General features: G+C 37.2%; 1 protein-coding gene across 1 annotated transcript in view; it reads right to left on the reverse strand.

Moving 5' to 3' along the window:
* Positions 1–927: 927 nt before the first annotated feature.
* TDRD15 (tudor domain containing 15) overlaps positions 928–19,735 on the reverse strand; it is an 89,451-nt gene continuing 70,643 nt past the window's right edge. The window contains exon 2 of the mRNA XM_073219219.1: positions 928–1,806. The gene's annotated coding sequence lies outside the window, so the exon portion shown is untranslated. The remainder of the gene's footprint in view (positions 1,807–19,735) is intronic.

A 19,735-nucleotide genomic window follows, 5' to 3' on the forward strand; every position in this document is an offset into this window, starting at 1 on the left:
AAATGGGTGCATTTTATTGCATGTAAATCATACCTAAATAAAAAGACAAATGCACTCCTTTATACCAGCAACAATTAGAACATGTAATTTTTATATAAATGTGAATATATGTCTGAACTCCATATTGCATTCTACAGACCTATATGCCCATCCCTGCCATTTATAATGTAGAAACTATGTAATTTATAATAAAAAATTATGAGGTGCAGTCATTGCAATTCTCTCCAAATTAATCTATAAATAATGTCAACAAAGTTATTTTATAGAACTTGACAAGCTAATATTAAAATTTATACTGAAGAACTAAAGGACAAAAACTATCATGAAAAAAAAAAAAAAGACCAAAAAGGGAAATATGTTCTGACATATGTGAAAACTGACTCTAAAACTACAGCAAATAAGTGCAACAGTAGCATATAAATGAACCAACAGAAAAACACTGAGGAACTTAGATTCACAAAAACACACAGAAATACATGTAAGACAGGTAACATTAAAACCTATAGACATGCCAATAAATTGTGTTGGACACACACTGTGTGGTAAAAAAAAAATCAGAACTCTACTTAATTTTCTCTCTCTCCCCCTCTCTCTCTCTCTACATACACACACACACACACACACACACACACACACACACACACACACACAAATATACAGTCAGGTAGGGCTCTAATTTTAATATATATTATATAGATATATATGTGGATCTCAGATAAACCAACAAGATAACAGCAGAACTTTGAGACTTTCAGATGAAAAGATTTTATGGCCTTGATATAGGAAGTAATTTAAGAACACACATGCACACACACAAACAGTAAGACTAATTATATCAGTTATTTATTACTGCTGAACCAACCACCCCAACACTTAATGGCTTACTAGTCTTACAAATCTGTAACATGTGCAGGGCTTGGTGGGATGGCGTTTGTCTTCTCTACCTCTGGTGCTGCATGGTCAAGGTAAAGAACCCGCTTTTGATTGTGTGTGTGTGTGTGTGTGTGTGGTGTGTGTATGCTGAGAATACATATAATCAACTCTCAGCAAATATCAAGTATACAACATTAGTAACTATAGTCATAATTAGATCTGAACATTAGGTCTCCAGACTTATTCTTTCTGCATAACTGAAATTCTGTACCTTTTTGATCACCATCTCCCCATTTCCCACCTGGCAGCTCCTGACAACCACCATTCTACTCTGCTTTCCTGAGTTTAACTTTTTTAGATGTCACATATAAGTGAGATCAGGCAGTATTTGTCTTTCTGCGTCTGGCTTAATTCACTTAACCTAATGTCTTTCAGGTCCACCCACGTTGTTGCAAATGGCAGGACTTCTTTAAAACTGACAATATTCCACTGTATATATCCATTTTCTTTATCCATTAATCCAGTGATGGACTTAAGTTTTTCCCTTATCTTGGCTATTGTAATACTACAATGAACATGGCAATGTCAGACAGACATCTCTTTGAGGGTGACAAATATGGTAATTAGCTTGATTGTAATCATTTCACATTGTATATGTATGTCAAACATCACATTTTATACCTTAAGTATACATAATTTTTATTTGTCAATTTTACCTCAGTAATGCAGGGGGAAAAATAAGGGACCAACTTTCAAGATGGCTCACTCATCTCAAAAGTATGCATGGGCAAGTTGGTGCTGTCAACTGGGAGCTCAGCCACGGCCGGGAGCCAGGGGCCTTCGTTCTTCACCTTGTGACCCACACTCTACACCCTGCTTGTACTTCTTCACAGCCTGGTGGCTGGGTTCCAAGTGAATGCATACCAAGATAACCTGGAAGAAATGAATGGCATTTTTTGTGACTTGGCTTTTAAAGTCATATAACATCATTTTTGCTAAATTGTTAAATCAATGTAGTCACAAAGTTCCTCCCAATTTCAAGTACAAGAGACATTAATTGCATCCCTTAATGAGGAGTAGCAAAGTCTGGAAGAGCATGTTGGGCAGGGACTACCACTGTGGTTATCTTTGGAAAACACAATCCACCACAATTAATCTAATTTATAAACTTAACTTCACAGAATTAAAAGAAGTTACAGACTAGGCAAATATTTGCTACTAGGTGAACACATGCTATTATAAAATATACATCTACAACATACAAAGAGCCTATACAAATAAATAACATAACCCAGTGGTAGAAAAAAACAGTACAAAATACAAATAGACTTCCCTCAGAACAGGAAATCCAAACACAGTAAAAACAGGAAAATGTGCTCAACCTCAGTAATAGCACTAATGTGGGAAGTTTAAATTATAGCAATGAGAAACTATTTCAAATACACCAGATTGGCAAAACTTCTAAAGGCAATGTTAGTGATGGCAACGAAGTGAAGCAACTAGAAATCTCATATATTACTGGTCAGAGTTTCAGTAACTACTCTGAGTGCTAGCCAACATCTGGTAAAGTTTATGATGTACGTGACCTATGATTCAATTCCATTTCTAGGTTTACACCTTAAAGTAATATCACTTATATTCACTAGGAGACAAGTTTAAAAAAGAATATTTTTTGTAATATTATTTGTGTAGTAAAAAATTAAAACAATGCAAAAGAGAATGGTTATAATAATTGTGTGTTAGTTAAAATAACGAACTAACTATAACATATCAAAATAGATGAAAGAACATAATAGATTAAAGCAAATTGCAGAATGGTATGTCATTTGTATGAAGTTTTTAAATATTAAAAAATAATCATGTGCACTGTTTATGGAAACATAGAAAGGTTGAAAAGCATGAAACCACATATGGTCTTATTAAACACAAAATTCAGAAGATAAATTACTACAGGAAAAGGAGGAAAAAAGGATGCAGAATAGAATTAGTTCGTGGTACCCAGTAGCCTTCAACTTCATACAAAACGTCTTATTATTTTAAAATCAGAGGCAAATATGGCAAACTTTTAATATTGGCCAGTATTGTTTATTATCCTCAAGCATAAAGTTTTGTATGTTTGCAATGTATCTTAACGTAGTCATTACGTTTGATACCAGAGTTAGACAGAATGAACCTTACAGCTAAAACTCAACAGTCCTTTTCTACCATGGGCCAAAACTCATGCTGCAGTTGTAGAAACTTCTGTCCAGAAAGATGACTAGACTTCCTTTAAGCTACAAAGTGAATTATTAATAAAAATGGAATAAGTACAGTCTCATTAATATAAATAGAATAAGATAAACCATTTTTCCTCTACACCTTACTCTTCAGGAGGATTTCAAAGTGGGATCTTGGCTGTATCTGCCTGACCCTGACAGAATTGACAAGTGTGACAATTCCTCTAAAGCAAATCAGAAGGGGAAAGGGCAACTAGATGAGCCTTCATACTTGGGCAGAAGGATGGATTATAAATCTAGGTGTAACACTGCCTAAGACCCCACTATTAAAGAATCATTCTTTTGACTTCAGCATTACCTTCTCCACTAAATTCTAGTAGAAAAGGGAAATACCTACAGGAGATCTCAGGCCTTCAATCCTCAGAGTGAGCTGAGAATGATTCAGAACTGGTGACTTCTAGGGGAAAAGAGGTGCAGGAGTAGAACCCCCATATAGTCACTTGGCATTATGCTAAAACCCATTCATTTTAACTAAGCTCAAACCATTCAGGGACATCCTCTGAACAGAGAGAAAATGACAAGAGATTGATCACAATGTGAACAGAAACCAGATTGTATTTCTAGGCAAACACTTAAAATTTTGAAGTCTTATAAACAATTTAAGTAGTATAATACTCATTAACTTTAATGTATTCCCCACAACTGTGTCCATGAAATAGTAAACTGTTACCTTCTATATGTACTTTTTTACCTTAATAAATCTTTAAGTCTTCTTGTGAGCAGCATCATTTATGATGCAAAATAGTCCTTCTTGGGCAGAACAAAGCTTCTCAAAATATTAGAACACAAAGGCAATCTCCCAGTTTCCTGCCTGACCAAAAGCTGCCTAAATTCCTGGCTGGAATCATGGGTTTCTTTTTTTTTTTTATTAAGATATTGTTGATATACACTCTTATGAAGGTTTCACATGAAAAAACAATGTGGTTACTACATTCACCCATGTTATCATGTCCTGCCCACACTCCATGGCAGTCACTGCCCAGTAACATGCCACAGAGTCACTATTTGCCTTCTCTGTGTTGGACTGTCTCGCCCATGATTCACCACACACCATGTGTGCCAGTCATAATACCCCTCAGTCCCCTCTGCCCTCCCTCCCCACCCACCCACTGCCACCCCTCCCCTTTGGTAACTGCTAGTCCCTTCCTGGAGTCTGTGAGACTGTTGCTGTTTTGTTCCTTCAGTTTCATTTCACTGTTATACTCAACAAGTGAAAAAAATCATTTGATACATGTCTTTCTCCACCTGGCTTATTTCACTCAGCTTAATACCCTCCAGCTCCATCCATATTGCAAATGGTAGGATTTGTTCCTTTCTTTTGGCTGAATAGTATTCCAATGTGTATATGCACCACATCTTCTTTATCCAGTCATCTACTGATGGAGACTTAGGTGGCTTCCATTTCTTGGCTACTGTAAATAGGGCTACAATAAACATAGGGGTGCATATGTCTTTTTGAATCTAAGAAGTTGTTTTCCTTGGGTAAATTCCTAGGAGTGGAGTTACTGGGTCAAATGGTATTTCTATTTTTACTTTTTTGAGGAACCTCCATACTGCTTTCCACAGTGGTTGAACTAGTTTGCATTCCCACCAGCAATGTAGGAGGGCTCCCCTCTCTCCACATTCTCACCAGCATTTGTTGTTCCTAGTCTTTTCTACCTCGGCCTTCCTAACTGGTGTGAGGTGATTATCTCATTGTGGTTTTTATTTGCATTTCCCTGATGATTACCGATGTGGAGCATCTTTTCATGTGTCTGTGGCCTTCTCAATTTCTTCTTTGGAGAAGTTTCTGTTCATATCATCTGCCCATTTTTTAATAGGGTTATTTGATTTTTGGGTGTTGAAGCATGTGAGTTCTTTATATATTTTGGATGTTAACCCCTTGTCGGAAATGTCATTTACTAATATATTCTCCCATATTGTAGGATACACTTCTGTTCTGCTGAGGGTGTCCTTTGCTGTACAGAAGCTTTTTAGCATGATGTAGTCCCATTTGTTCCTTTTTTGTTTCCCTTGCCCAAGGAGATGCATTCAGGAAAAAGTTGCTAATGCTTACATTCAAGAGATTTTGTGTATGTTTTCTTCTAAGAGCTTTATGGTTTCATAACTTATATTCAGGTCTTTGATCCATTTGGAGTTTACTTTTGTGTACAGGGTTAGACAGTAATCCAGTTTCATTCTCTTGCATGTAGCTGTCCAGTTTTGCCAACACCAGTTGTTGAAGAGGCTGTCATTTCACCATTGTATATCCACGGCTCCTTTATTGTATATTACTTGAGCATATATGCTTGGGTTTACATCTGGGCTCTCTAGTCTGTTCCATTGGTCTACGGGTCTGTTCTTGTGCCAGTACTAAATTGTCTTGCTTACTATAGCTTTGTAGTAGAGCTTGAAGTCAGGGAGTGTAATCCCCCCACTTTATTCTTCCTTCTCAGGATTGCTTTGGCTATTCGAGGTCTTTGGCGGTTCCATATGAGTTTTTGAACTATTTCTTCCAGTTCACTGAAGAATGCTGTTGGTAATTTGATAGGGATTGCATCGAATCCGTATATTGCTTTAGGCAGGATGGCCATTTTGACAATATTAATTCTTCCTATCCATGAGCACAGGATGTCTCCATTTATTAGTACCTTCTTTAATTTCTCTCATGAGTGTCCTATAGTTTTCAAAGTATAAGTCTTTCACTTCCTTGGTTAGGTTTATTCCTAGGTATTTTGTTCTTTTTGATGCAATTATGAATGGAATTGTTTCCTGATTTCTTTTTCTGCTAGTTCATCATTTGTGATAGGAATTCAACAGATTTCTGCGTATTGATTTTGTATCCTGCAACTTTGCTGAATTCAGGTATTAGATCTGTTAGTTTTGTATTGGATTATTTAGGGCTTATGTACAATATCATGTCATCTACAAACAGTGACAGTTTAACTTCTTTACCAATCTAGATGCCTTTTATTTTTTTGTGTTGTCTGATTGCTGTGGCAAGGACTTCAAGGACTATGGTGAATGAAAGTGGGGAGAGTGTGCATCCTTGTCTTGTACCTGATCTTAAAGGACAAGCTTTCAGCTCTCACTGTTAAGTATGATGTTGGCTGTGGGTTTGTCATATATGGCCTTTATTATGTTGAGGTACTTGCCCTCTATTCCTATTTCGTTGAGAGTTCTTATCATGAATAGATGTTGAATTCTGTCAAATGCTTTTTTGGCATCTATGAAGATGATCATGTGGTTTTTGTCCTTCTTTTTGTTGATGTGGTGGTGGATGATGTTAATGGATTTTCTAATATTGTACCATCCTTGCATCCCTGAAATGAATTCTACTTGTTAATGATGGATTATCTTTTTGATGGATTTTTTCATTTGGTTTGCTAATATTTGGTTGACTATTTTTGCTTCTATGTTCATCAAGGATACTGGTCTGTAATTTTCTTTTTTCACGTTGTCTTTGCCTGGTATTGGTATTAGGGTGATGCTAGCCTCATAGAATGAGTCTGGAAGTATTCCCTCCTCTTCCACTTTTTGGAAAACTTTAAGGAGAATGGGTATTATATCTTCACTAAATGTTTGATAAAATTCAGCAGTGAAGCCACCTGGTCTAGGTGTTTTATTCTTAGGTAGTTTTTTATTACAAATTCAATTTCATTCCTAGTAATTAGTCTGTTCAGATATTCTGTTTCTTTCTGGGTCAGCCTTGGAAGGTTGTATTTTTCTAGAAAGTTGTCCATTTCTTCTAGGCTATCCAGTTTGTTAGCATATAATTTTTCATAGTATTCTCTCATAATTCTTTGTATTTCTGTGGTGTCCGTAGTGATTTTTCTTTCTCATTTTTTATTTTTTTATGTGTGTAGATTCTTTTTTTATTGACAAGGACTTATTTTCTCAAAGAACAGCTCCTGCTTTCATTGATTCTTTCTGTTTTATATTTCTCGATTTTATTTATTTATGATCTCATCTTTATTATGTCCTTCCTTCTACTGAGTTTGGGCCTCATTTGTTATTCTTTTTCTAGTTTCATTAAGTGTGAGTTTAGTCTGTTCATATGGGATTGTTTTTCTTTGCTGAGGCAGGCCTGTATTGCAACATACTTCCCTCTCAGCACAGCCTTTGTTGCATCCCACAGATTATGCAGTATTGAATTATTGTTGTCATTTGTCTCCATATATTGCTTGATCTCTGTTTTTATTTGGTCATTGATCCATTGGTTATTCATGAGCATTTATTAAGCCTCCATGTGTTTATGGGATTTTTCATTTTCTTTCCATAATTTATTTCTAGTTTCATACCTTTGTGGTCTGAGAAGCTGGTTGGTACAATTCCAATCCTTTTGAATTTACTAAGGCTCTTTTTGTGGCCTAGTATATGATCTATTCTTGAAAATATTGCATGTGCTCTTGAGAAGAATGTGTATTCTGCTGCTTTTGGGTGGAGAGTTCTGTAGATGTCTGTTAGGTCCATCTGTTCTAGTGTGTTGTTCAGTGCCTCTGTCTCCTTACTTATTTTCTGTCTGGTTGATCTGTCTTTCAGAGTGAGTGGAGTGTTGAAGTCTCCTAGAATGAATGCATTGCATTCTATGTCCCCTTTTAATTCTGTTAGTATTTGTTTTTCATATGTAGGTGCTCCTGTGTTGGGTGCACAGGTATTTCTAATGGTTATATCTTCTTGTTGGATTGACCCCTTTATCATTATGTAATGTACTTGTCTCTTGTGACTTTCTTTGTTTTGAAGTCTATTTTGTCTGATACATGTACTACAACTCCCACTTTTTTCTCCCTATTTGTTGCATGAAATATCTCTCTCCATTCCTTCACTTTTAGTCTGTGTATATCTTTGAGTTTGAAGTGAGTCTCTTGTAGGCAGCATATAGTTGGGTCTTGTTTTTTTATCCATTCAGTGACTATGTCTTTTGATCGGTGCATTCAGATCATTTACATTTAGGGTGATTATCAATAGGTATGGAGTTATTGCCATCGTAGGCTTTAGATTCATGGTTACCAAAGGTTCATGGGTAACTTTGTTTCTATCTAAGAGTCTGACTTAACTCACTTAGTATGCTATTATAAACACAATCTAAAGATGTTTTTCCCTCCTTTTCATCCACCTCCATTCTTTTTATATTAGGTATCATATTCTGTACTCTTTGTCTATCTCTTTGTATTACCTCTGGTGACAGTTATTTAACCTTAAGAACACTTCCATCTATAGCAGCCCCTCCAAAATACACTGTAGAGATGGTTTGTGGGAGGTAAATTCTCTCAGCTTTTGCTTATCCAGAAATTGTTTAATCCCTCCTTTAAATTTAAATGATAATCTTGCCGGATAAAATACTCTTGGTTTGAGGCCCTTCTCCTTCATTGCACTAAATATATCATGCCACTCCCTTCTGGCCTGTAAGGTTTTTGGTGAGAAATCTGATAAGAATCTGATGGGCTTTCTTTTGTATGTGATCTTTTTTCTCTTTGGCTGCTTTTAATTGTCTGTCCTTATCCTTGATCTTTGCCATTTTAATTACTATAGGTCTTGGTGTTGTCTTCCTTGGGTCCCTTGTGTTGGGAGATCTGTGCACCTCCATGGCCTAAGAGACTATCTCCTTCCCTAGATTGGGAAATTTTTCAGCAATTACTTCCTCAAAGACACTTTCTATCCCTTTTTCTGTCTTCTTCTACTTCTTGTACCCCTATAATACAAATATTGTTGTTTGGATTGGTCACACAGTTCTCTCATTATTCTTTCATTCCTAGTGATCCTTTCTTCACTCTGTACTTCAGCTTCTTTGTATTCCTCTTGTCTAATTTGTTTCATTTGTTGTCTCCTCCACTGTATCTAATCTGCTTTTAATACCCTCAATTGTGTTCCTCAATGACTGGATCTCTGTCCTAAATTCATTCCTGGGTTCTTGAATAGTTTTCTGTACCTCCAGCAGCATGTTTATGATTTTTATTTTGAAATCTCTTTCAGGAAGATTGATTAGTTCAGTCTCACTTGTCTCTTTTTCTGGTGTTGAGACTTTGCTTTGAACCAGGTTCCTTTGACGTTTCATATTTGTATGTGGAAACCTCTGGTGCCCATAAGCTCTACTCTGTGGAGCTGCTCAGCCCCTGGAGTGATGTTGGGGGGTCACAGGGGAATGGTGGTGGTGCCTGGGGGGAGGAAAGACCTGTTTCCTGATTCCCAGATACTATGCCTGTTCCCACTGCCAGAACCAGTGGGCCAAACACACAGGTGTAAGCCTCTATGCTTTGCATTTGCAGCTGCTATAGGCGGGGCTTCCCTCTGGCTGGCCTGATCCCAGAACATGGTTTGCTGGTTTGTGAGCCAGGTGCAGGCTGGCAGAGAGGAAGGTGCAGCAGGATGCATATCCTGGAGGGGGGGGGCCTTGGAGATGTGTAGCCAGCCAGCGGGATGGAGTGCCAGAAGATCACTAAAGTTCCCAATCTGCTGGGGAGAATGCACCAGGACAATTTTGTCTACCTGTCCTTTCTCCTGAGCAGTAAGCTCTGTGAAATCCTTGCCCCTTTAGAAGTCCTCTTGCTTTTAGGAAATCTCTCAGAGACTGCCCACTCAGATCAGCCAGATATGGATCTCTGTTTTCCACAAGCAGCTGGAATCTCACTCTCTCCAGGTATTCCACCTGTCTTAACTTTCCAACCCAACTAATCACCAGAGTACCATGCGATGTAGGTTCGTCCTCCCAGAGCACACCTCCAGGGCTACATGCTCAGCAGTCCCAGGCCTCCACTCCCTCCTTGCTCTGTTTCTCTTTCTTCTGCCGGTGAACTGGCATGGGGGAAAGGCTTGGGTCCCTACCCTCCCAGGTCACAGCTTTGGTACGTTACCCTGTTTCGTGAGGTCTGTTCTTTCCTCCAGGTATATGCAGTCTGGCTCAGCCTTCTTTCCTGTTGCTCTTTCAGGATTAGTTGCATTAATTACATTTTCATATTATGTGTGGTTTTAGGAGGAGGTCTCTGTCTCACCTCTCACACCATCATCTTTAATCCCCCCTGGAATCCTAGGCTTCTTAAGGACAGTACCTATCCCTACAAACATCTACTATCTAATGGCCAAATATCCCACCAGCATGTGGCTTCACAAAAAGGAGACCAGGTAATTTGGGCTGCACCCCTCACTCTGAAATAAATCGCTAAGTGACCTTGGCCAAGTCATGGTAGCCTCCATGAACCCTTCTCTTCACCTGTCAAACTGGAATCATGATACCAACATATCCTACACAGGGCTTTCAAAGTTTACATAAGTATAAGACAGGATTTTGAAATATTACTGTCTCTGCAAGTGTCTTGAGATAGCAAACATTCTACTTTAGTGTTAATATACTCCACATGTAGCCAGGTCAGTCAGAAAAGAAAATGAGAAAGGGGGAGAAGGAGAGAAAGCAGACCATGGAGGCTACTCAGATCTTTCCTCTGTCACCAAGGTACCATCTCATTCTTAATCTATCCTCCATTCATCAGCTTTCTCCACCCCATCCTTCATATCTTGCTCAAGACAGTATCAGTTACTCTGCAAGTAAGGGCTTCCATTGTCAGTGGCCCAATTCTCCCACTCCCTTTATTTCTCAAGCTACTTCATTTTCACAGAAACTCTAGGACTTAACTTTTATATCACACAACACTTTCCCCTTCTTTTTACTATTCACTTACAAGGTTTCCCCCTTGGAACAAAGAACATCATTCCCTTCACACTACTTTGTACCACTCTCCTTAAATAGGTCCTCACCTCACTTGCACGTGGATGGTGCTCTCATCCTCTGCTCTGCAGCAATGGTGTTCATTTTTCTATATGAAAAGGTGATTTAAATTTCTAGCCTGATTCTCATAAACATTCAGCAAACTCTTCCTATGATATTTGACCCTCATACTGAGAAGTCATGCCCTGGCATATTTTAATCAGTTAAGGTAAATTGACAGGTAATCTGATGCTTTACTTCTTGCTAAATTTATAACATCATTTCTTTGAAATTGGTCTCTTCAGTTTAAAAAAGTCACTTGATCTTGATCTTTTTTTTTATTTTGGTATCATTAATCTACAATTACAGAAAGAACATTATGTTTACTAGGTTCCCCCTTCACTAAGTCCCCCCCCACATAGCCCTTCACAATCACTGTCCATCTGTGTAGTAAGATGCTGTAAAATCACTACTTGTCTTCTCTGTGTTGCGCAGCCCTCCCCGTGTCCCCCACGCACTATACATGCTAATCATAATGCCCTCTTTCTTTTTCCCACCCTTACCGCTCCCTTCCCACCCATCGTCCCCAGTCCCTTTCCCTTTGGTAACTATTAGTCCATTCTTGGGTTCTGTGATTCTGCTGTTTTGTTCCTTCAGTTTTCCTTTGTTCTTATACTCCACTTATGAGTGAAATCATTTGGTACTTGTCCTTCTCTGCTTGGCTTATTTGACTGAGCATAATACCCTCTAGCTCAATCCATGTTGTTGCGAATGGTAGAATCTGTTTTTTTCTTATGGCTGCGTAATATTCCATTGTGTATATGTACCACATCTTTAACCATTCATCTACTGATGGACATTTAGGTTGCTTCCATATCTTGGCTATTGTAAACAGTGCAGCGATAAACATAGGGGTGCATCTGTCTTTTTCAAACGGAGTGCTGCATTCTTAGGGTAAATTCCTAGAAGTGGAATTCCTGGGTCAAATGGTATTTCTATTTTGAGTGCTCTGAGGAACCTCCATACTGCTTTCCACAATGGTTGAACGAATTTACATTCCCACCAGCAGTGTAGGAGGGTTCCCCTTTCTCCACAACCTCACCAACATCTTTTTGATGATGGCATTGATCTTGATCTTTTGAATTCTCTTTAATGTAAAATGCAGACTGATCTGCAAGAAATTTAAAGATTGAAGTATGTCAAAGGTGAGATGGATGCTGCACTTTAAGTGATACAATAATTATTTTTATCACATCACCTATATTTCACTAAAGGAATATAAAAAACAGGAGATAATTACTGTTAAGTAAAGAGCTTTTCTTGTTTTCTATATGACAGACTCTTTTGATATTTCTATCACAGCTTCCAAATAGAAGCAAGTGACTATATACCTTATTTTACAAATGTTAGTCTCAGGGCTCTCAAAAGGAACTACTGTAAATATTTGGTGACCATGCATAATGTGTCAGTTACTGTGCTCAGCTGGTAGGTGAGGAAGGTTAAGTGTTTCTAGGCTCAGGCATCTTACAGTCTGGTGAGGGATACAGTCATAAAACAATTATAATTCTTTATGATAAATGCTTTTCTAAAAAGTAGGACCCAAGTAAGGGATCCTAACCCAAAATGGTCATGAGATCAGAAAGCATTAGTAGTCACTTTGAAGGAACAGGGAAGAGATGAAGGTAACAGAGTAATACGGGAGTCTTTATCAGTTATAGTAAGGTCTGGGCTTTGCCTTCAAAGCAATGTAAAGTTAACAGAATTTTTAGGCAGGAGGTGGGCATAATCAGATTGTGAAAGATGGTTCTCTCTGTAGTATGGAGATGAACTGAAAGAAGAGACAGTGTGAAGACACGAAAAATTTGTCTAAGGATGGTAGCAGCCTTCCCTGGGGACTGACAACAGAGAACTTCAGGAGGGAGGGAAAAGAGAGAAGGGAATTGATTTTAAAAATTATTTAGGAGTAAAATCAATAGGACATGGTGATTTTTTGGATGCAGGAAGGGAGGGAAAAGATGTATTTAAGAATGATGCAAGCATCGAAGTAGGGAAGGATATGTTATACTTGAAATGCCTATGGGACATCCCAATGAAGATCTTTAATAAGTCATTAAACATACAGAAGCTCCCAGGAGGGAGATAGGGTCTGGAGGTATAGTTTGGGGCACTGTCGGTTTTGGTGTTAATTGAAAATGAGTAAGATTGCCAGTTGAGAGCAAGGGTGTATGTAGAATGAAGGTGCAGAACAAAACCCTGAGATGCATCCACAATAAAGGGATCCCATAAGGAAAAAGAGCCTGCAAATAAAACTAAAAAGACTAGATAGAGAGGTAGGAGGAAACAAGGGGCATGCAGTGAGCATAGGTCCACTAGGAACCCCCTATCCATGGTGATATAAATCAGATATTTGAGAGGAAGGAAAATTGCTCAGATATAAATAGCCAGCCAGCCAGGTAGTTGAAAAGAAAACTGAGCAGAATGTTTCCTGTTAGTGGTTGTGCATTACAGGTAATCAAGTTTCAGAAAAGCAAGATTCCCAAATATCAAAATTAACGTATCTCCAATTAGTAAGTACTCCTGCACACCTAACAGGTCACCCACCAGCTCTGTGAAGGGAGATATACTTGAAACCCAAGAAATGAGTTAAAATTCTGTGCCTGTCAGTGACAAGGGATGTAATCTTGACATGTTCAAGTGAACTCAGACTTTCCTCACCTGCAAGATGAAAATACTTCCAGACACAAAGATCAATGGAACAGAAGACAGAGCCCAGAAATAAACCCATGCTTGTATGGTCAATTCATCTATAACAAAGGAGGCAAAAAATACAATGGGCAGAGGCAGTCTCTTCAGTAAGTGGTGCTGGGAAAAGTGGACAGCTACATGCAAAAGAACTAAAGTTTAAGTAATTTACTAAATTATGCATGCAGCCAGTAAATCCTGGACCTGGGCCCATCAACCAGGTATGTCTTACTTCAAATCCCATTGTATATCTTCCTGTTTTGCTTTGATTTTTTACCGTAAACATGTATTAATTTTTCAATTTTGAAACAGAAACCAATAATAAAAGTTTTAAAGAAAACAAGCAGGTCATGAGAACAAGGAGACATCATTCAATCTCAGTAATAGCGAATGCTACACCTAGGAAAATAATCTCTTAATTAAGAATGAGTGCACACAACAAAATACAACCACCCAGTATATACAAAAAGATGCTACAACTTAAAAGAAGATTGTCATAACATTCAAGAAGCTGAGAAATAGTACACTTTGTAGAAGTGTTACTGGAAAGAAGAATGTATAAAGAAGCCACCGTGGAGTAGCAGTCCCAGATCAGGCATTCTCAGCAGATAGACAGCAGCCTCGGCCGAATGAGATAAGATTGGCAGGGCTCAGGTGCAGATGTCAAGTCATGCAGAAAGCAGAGATGATGGATTCTTGGTTGCCTTGTGCCATCCTCAGCGCAGATACCACGGGGAGATGGGATTAAGATAGAATGGTGTTTGCCAGGCACTCGGCTAGGTGGTGGGAACATCTTCAGTAAGTTCTACCCCCGTAACATCCCTAGTGAGCCAAAAGTGCCTCTGAGTTCTCTGGTCCTTCCAACTTTGTGGGGTTCTGCTAATTCAACTAAAACATTTCATAACTGACAAAGGAGAACATTTTCCCACATGCTTTTTACTTGTAGCTGTTGAATCAAACAGCTGGTGGGGGCAGAGAAATAGCTGTATAAATTAGAATGAGTTCTTTAAATATTTGGGATGTTTAGGGGTCTCCCCCAAAATTATTATGGTAGCAATTTTTTCTACACCTTTGTTTTTTATGTAAACCTCTTAGTTTTCACTACAGAGAAATGTAGTTTTTGTTTCATTATCTTAGTTCACACAAAATAGATCCCAGTATCTTGTTTCAGTTGTGCTGGAAATGCTTCCAAGAAGTAAACAAACATATATACATACATATGTACATACGTATATGTGTATACACACATGCGCACACATGGATATATTTATATATGAAATTGAGTGGTTATATATATATATATAAAACCACTCAATTTCATGCACATCTTATTTAATCTAAGTTATAAAAATGATTATCTTTAAAAAGTATCAATTTTTGATGTGTGTGTGTAGAAACAACATTTCCTGCTTTGGGGCAGATTCATGCTTAATTAAGAAGTTTAAAATCAACTTTTCCAATTCTATAAATCAACAAAAAGAATGCTGAGACTATTATACATGTGCTGTAACTCCACATCCCCACCTAACCTGCAATATCTTAGACCAATCTCATTAAGCTGTTCAGCCTTCTGCCTTAAACCAACACTATAGAGCAAACCTTGCAAAAAGCAAGAGAATTAACTTGAGATTATCAGACTAATGATACACCTATCACAGTGTGGAATGCTTTGGGAATAGAACATCACTGCTGGAGAATAAATGTGAACACATTTTCTAAGATTTTGTCAGGTATCTACAACTGTATGCATGGGCTAGGTTTTTGTTTGGTGTTTGCCTGAGCTTCTTAAGGCTTTTTGTCCAATGGAGGGATGATCCTGCCTAATTACTATACTCCATTTGTTGTACACCTAATAACACAGCTTCCTTCTTTATTAGCTTCTCCCAGCAAAACAGAACCATGACACAGAATCTGAACTCAACCCAATTAGGGGACTTTGAAGTTGGAAAAAAAGGAAGCAGCTCCACGCATATCTCATAAAACCTGCATTCCAGAAATAGATCTGAAACATCCAGGTGAGCAAGAGGCAGCAAGTTCACTTTCCTGTCACCAAGTCACCACTAATAGGAGAAAGGACACCTCTGCATGCCCAAGGAATATTTCCTTACCTACCAAAAGGAAATTACATTTCCCTCAAGGAAGCCAACCCCACCAATCTCAGAGATTTAATGGCACAATACATATACTGAAGACAGTGAGCAACCCACTAACTGAGTTCTGTTTAATACATTATTGGGCTTTGTGCTTCCTCTCTACCCGCCTTACATTCTACTTTCAATACAGAAACTAAAGTAAACCTTTAAAAATATGTCAAAATTTCACCAGTCCTCTCTCAAGCCTTGCCTTAGCTTCTCATTTCACTCCAAGCAACAATAGCTTATAAGGTCTTTATGATTTGGCGCACCATGATCTCTGACATCTCTTTCTCTATCTTTACTAACTCTGATCCAAGAATACTGTCTTCCTTGCTGTTCTTCAAATAGAAGAGACTGCTCAAAAGCCCACAAAAAGCCTTTATACTTTGGTATGGAAGACTGTTCCTCTACACACCCACCATGACTCACTCACAGAACTCTTTCAGGTGTTCGTTCAGATCTCACCTTCTCAATGAGACCCCCTTCCACACACTTACACACACACACAGAGCTATCCCCCTTTCCTGCTTTGTTTCCCCCCATATCACTTATTATATTGCAACACAGTAAATGTTTTCATTTGTTTGTTGTCTGCCTTCCCTTTACTATAACAGAGGCTCCATCAGGGCTGGGATTTTGTCTGTCTATATACTGTTCAATCTTCAGTCCCCAACTCATAATAGGTATCTTATGAATACTTATTAAAATAAATAATTAATTTCTCATTATGCTCAGAAAATTAGTCTTCAAAATAGTATTACCACTGCATAAACTACGTGACCTTAGTACCAAAGCAATTACTGACAGTCTTTGGGAGCAAGAAGGTCCAAGGATAAAACATCAGATTAGGGTCTCCTCTAAAAGTAGAGATTCCTTATCTGTTAATATTCAAAAAACTTCAAACCACTAATTTTTCTGATTCATTCTATTTGCACACCCTATCCCAGGCTGCAGCCACTATACCCTAATTTTTGTTGTTGGATTTTGTTGTCCTACTAAAAAAACAAAGTACTATTTGAAACTGGGTCTTCTGTATCTTGATTTCAGATTATCTTCACTATCCTATATTAATTCCTGAACAGAAATTACCTAATCTGGGTCCACTGATTTACCAAATGTTAAAGAAAAGATGTAGCCACTGGACCCAAGAAGAAAAAAAGATCATTTCTCATTTTGATACTACTTGAGAAAACCATGAGACCCCTAGTTTGCAATACATTTAACCACAAAACAAGTTGTTCTTGGTTTCCATACTATGTTGGTACAAAGCTTTTGGTTAGGCATTTTGTTTCTAGGTTTTTCCTTTGGATTTCTTCATCAATGAAAAAGGAACTTTAAAAATCAACTATAAGGCTGCCTCATCTTCCCTCCAAATATCCTGCAACAAAGACAATACTCTTCTTTTCCAATCCCTTCCTACACAGTATTGTTTTCTTGAGAAAAATGCTATCTTAGACACAAAAGAAAGCAACAGGCAGATACATTCCAGCTCATACCCTAACAATAATATGGCAGCCATTTTATATATATATATATGTGTGTGTGTGTGTGTGTGTGTGTGTGTGTGTGTATGTGTACAGTTATGTGCATATAGTTATGTGTGTATATATATTACTGTTTATTTACAATAATCCAAAAAAATGTTACTATTTATAATAATAATCCTACAACAAATTGGAGCATTTTACAGAAGGAAAACTGAGCATTCAGAAAGGTGAAGTTGCTCATGGTTACACAACTACTAGATCCAAATCTAGACTTACAGCCATGCCTGTATTCTTATCTCACTGTTCTGCCTCTGCACCAGTGCCAAGTCCAGTCCTGACAGAACCTCCTTAACTGAAACTTATGGCTTCATACTCCCTTGTGTTATTAGGAAATGAATCATTAGCATTTGGCAACATTTGCCAATTCCTAGTGGGCAGATAGCATAACACTCTTTGCATTTAATCGCTTACTAAGCAGCTAAATCACTATTTTAATCTGATGTAATAACAGCTCTGAAGTTGTTAGTGTTAATGAGAAATCATTATATCCATATTAGTGACTCCCACCCCTAAATAACTGATACTCCATTCATATTGTAGCTTATAGATAATGTTTACTGAAACTTAATTTAATTTTATCACATAACTTGGAAGGTATAGACACTTGGGACTTAAATAAGATTTTAAATTAGAGAAAAGCAAACAATATTTTACAGTGTCAGAATACAATGTAATGTACAGATCTACTCCAACTTTCTTTACTCTAGCCTTCTAAGTTTAGCTACTCATGAAAAGGGTCATTAAGGTTCAAAAGTAATAATTGCATAGTTCTAAATTTAAATGAAATAATATCAGAGCACAGGGAAAATTATAAAAATTTACTTCAAAAGTAAGACCAAAAAGTTAAAATGTAACTCAGATAGCAGCACTTAATTCATCTAGTCTTTATCTACTTACCTAAATGCACAAATGTCATAAACTGAAAGGAAGTTACAAAAGCAATGGAAATTGATAGTATTGGTAAATTATAAAAAAAAATGTTAATATCAGGATGTATAGTTAGGGCCTTAGGTCAAAAACTAAGGGCCAAACAAATAATGGTAGAGATCCACCCAAGCCATTGATTACTTTAACTCAGTGCCAGTAGAGGGTGGGGTATTGGAACAGAAAAAAAATATGTGAAGATATAACAGACAAAAACTTTCCTCATAATGAAAATTATAAACCTAAAAATACAACAATTTCAACTCCAAGCACCAAAAAAGAAAGCTACACCATAGCACATCATTATCAAGGACCCTAAATCAATGATAAAGAAATCTTAAATACAGTCAGGGATGTAAAGGAAATACACATTAAATGGAGAGGAGAAACATTATGGTAACAGCAGATTTCTCACTGGAAACACTGCAAATGGAGAAACATATTTAAGTACTGAAAGAAACAAAACTTAACCTAGAATTATATACCCAGCAACAGTATCTTTCAGATATGAAGGTGAAATGAAGAATTTTACAATCATATAAAAGTTGAAAGAATTCATCACCAGCAGACTCACACTGCAAGAAATGTTGAATGAAGAAGGCATTTTCTTCAAGAAGACAAATGGTAACAGATGAAAATATGAGTTACAAAAAGGAATTAAGCACACTGGAAATAGTAGCTATATGGATAAATATACAAGTTAGTTTTTATTCTAATGACCTGCATCTCCTTAAAATATAACTGCTTAAACAAAAATAGTAACAATTTACTGTGGGATTTATAACATGTCTAAGTAAAATGTATGAAAATAGTATGTTAAAGAAATGGAAGTATACAATTGTTAAGATTCTTATCCTATATGTGAAGTGGTATACTCTCACTTGAAGTATAAAGATGTAACTTTAGCCCTAAAGAAACCACTAAATTCTAAAACTAAGAATTATACCTAATAAGCCAACAAAGGAGATAAAATGGAATCAATCCAAAAAGAAGGCAGAAATAAAGAAAAAACTAAGAAATAGATGGGACAAATAAAAAAAAATAACAAGATGACAAACAGCCATATCAACGACCACATTAAATGTAAATATAAATGGTCTGATAATCCCAGCTGAAAAACAGAGATGGTCAGATTAGGTAAAAAAGCAATACCCAACTACATGCTGCCTATAACAATGCATTTTAAATATAAGGACAAAAATAGGTTCAAGTTAGAAGGCTGGACAAATATATACCATGATAACACTAATCCAGAAAGACAAAGCATATTTCAGATAAAACAGTTATCAGTAATAAAAAACATATTTCATAATTATAAAGGGGTCAATTCATCAAACAGACTTGACAGTCCTACATGTTTCTGCATCTAAAACCAGAGCTTCAAAATGCAGGATACTAAAACTGATAGAATTGCAAGGAGAATGAAAACAAATCCACAATTGTAACTTGAGATTTCCATACACTCTAAGTTGACAGAACAAGCAAAAAAAAATCAAGGATATAAAAGACTTCAAAAATACAATCAATCAGCTTGACTTAACTGTTATGTATAGTGCATTC

The sequence above is a fragment of the Manis javanica genome, chromosome 1 (genome assembly GCF_040802235.1).
Source record: "Manis javanica isolate MJ-LG chromosome 1, MJ_LKY, whole genome shotgun sequence".
Classification (NCBI taxonomy): domain Eukaryota; kingdom Metazoa; phylum Chordata; class Mammalia; order Pholidota; family Manidae; genus Manis; species Manis javanica.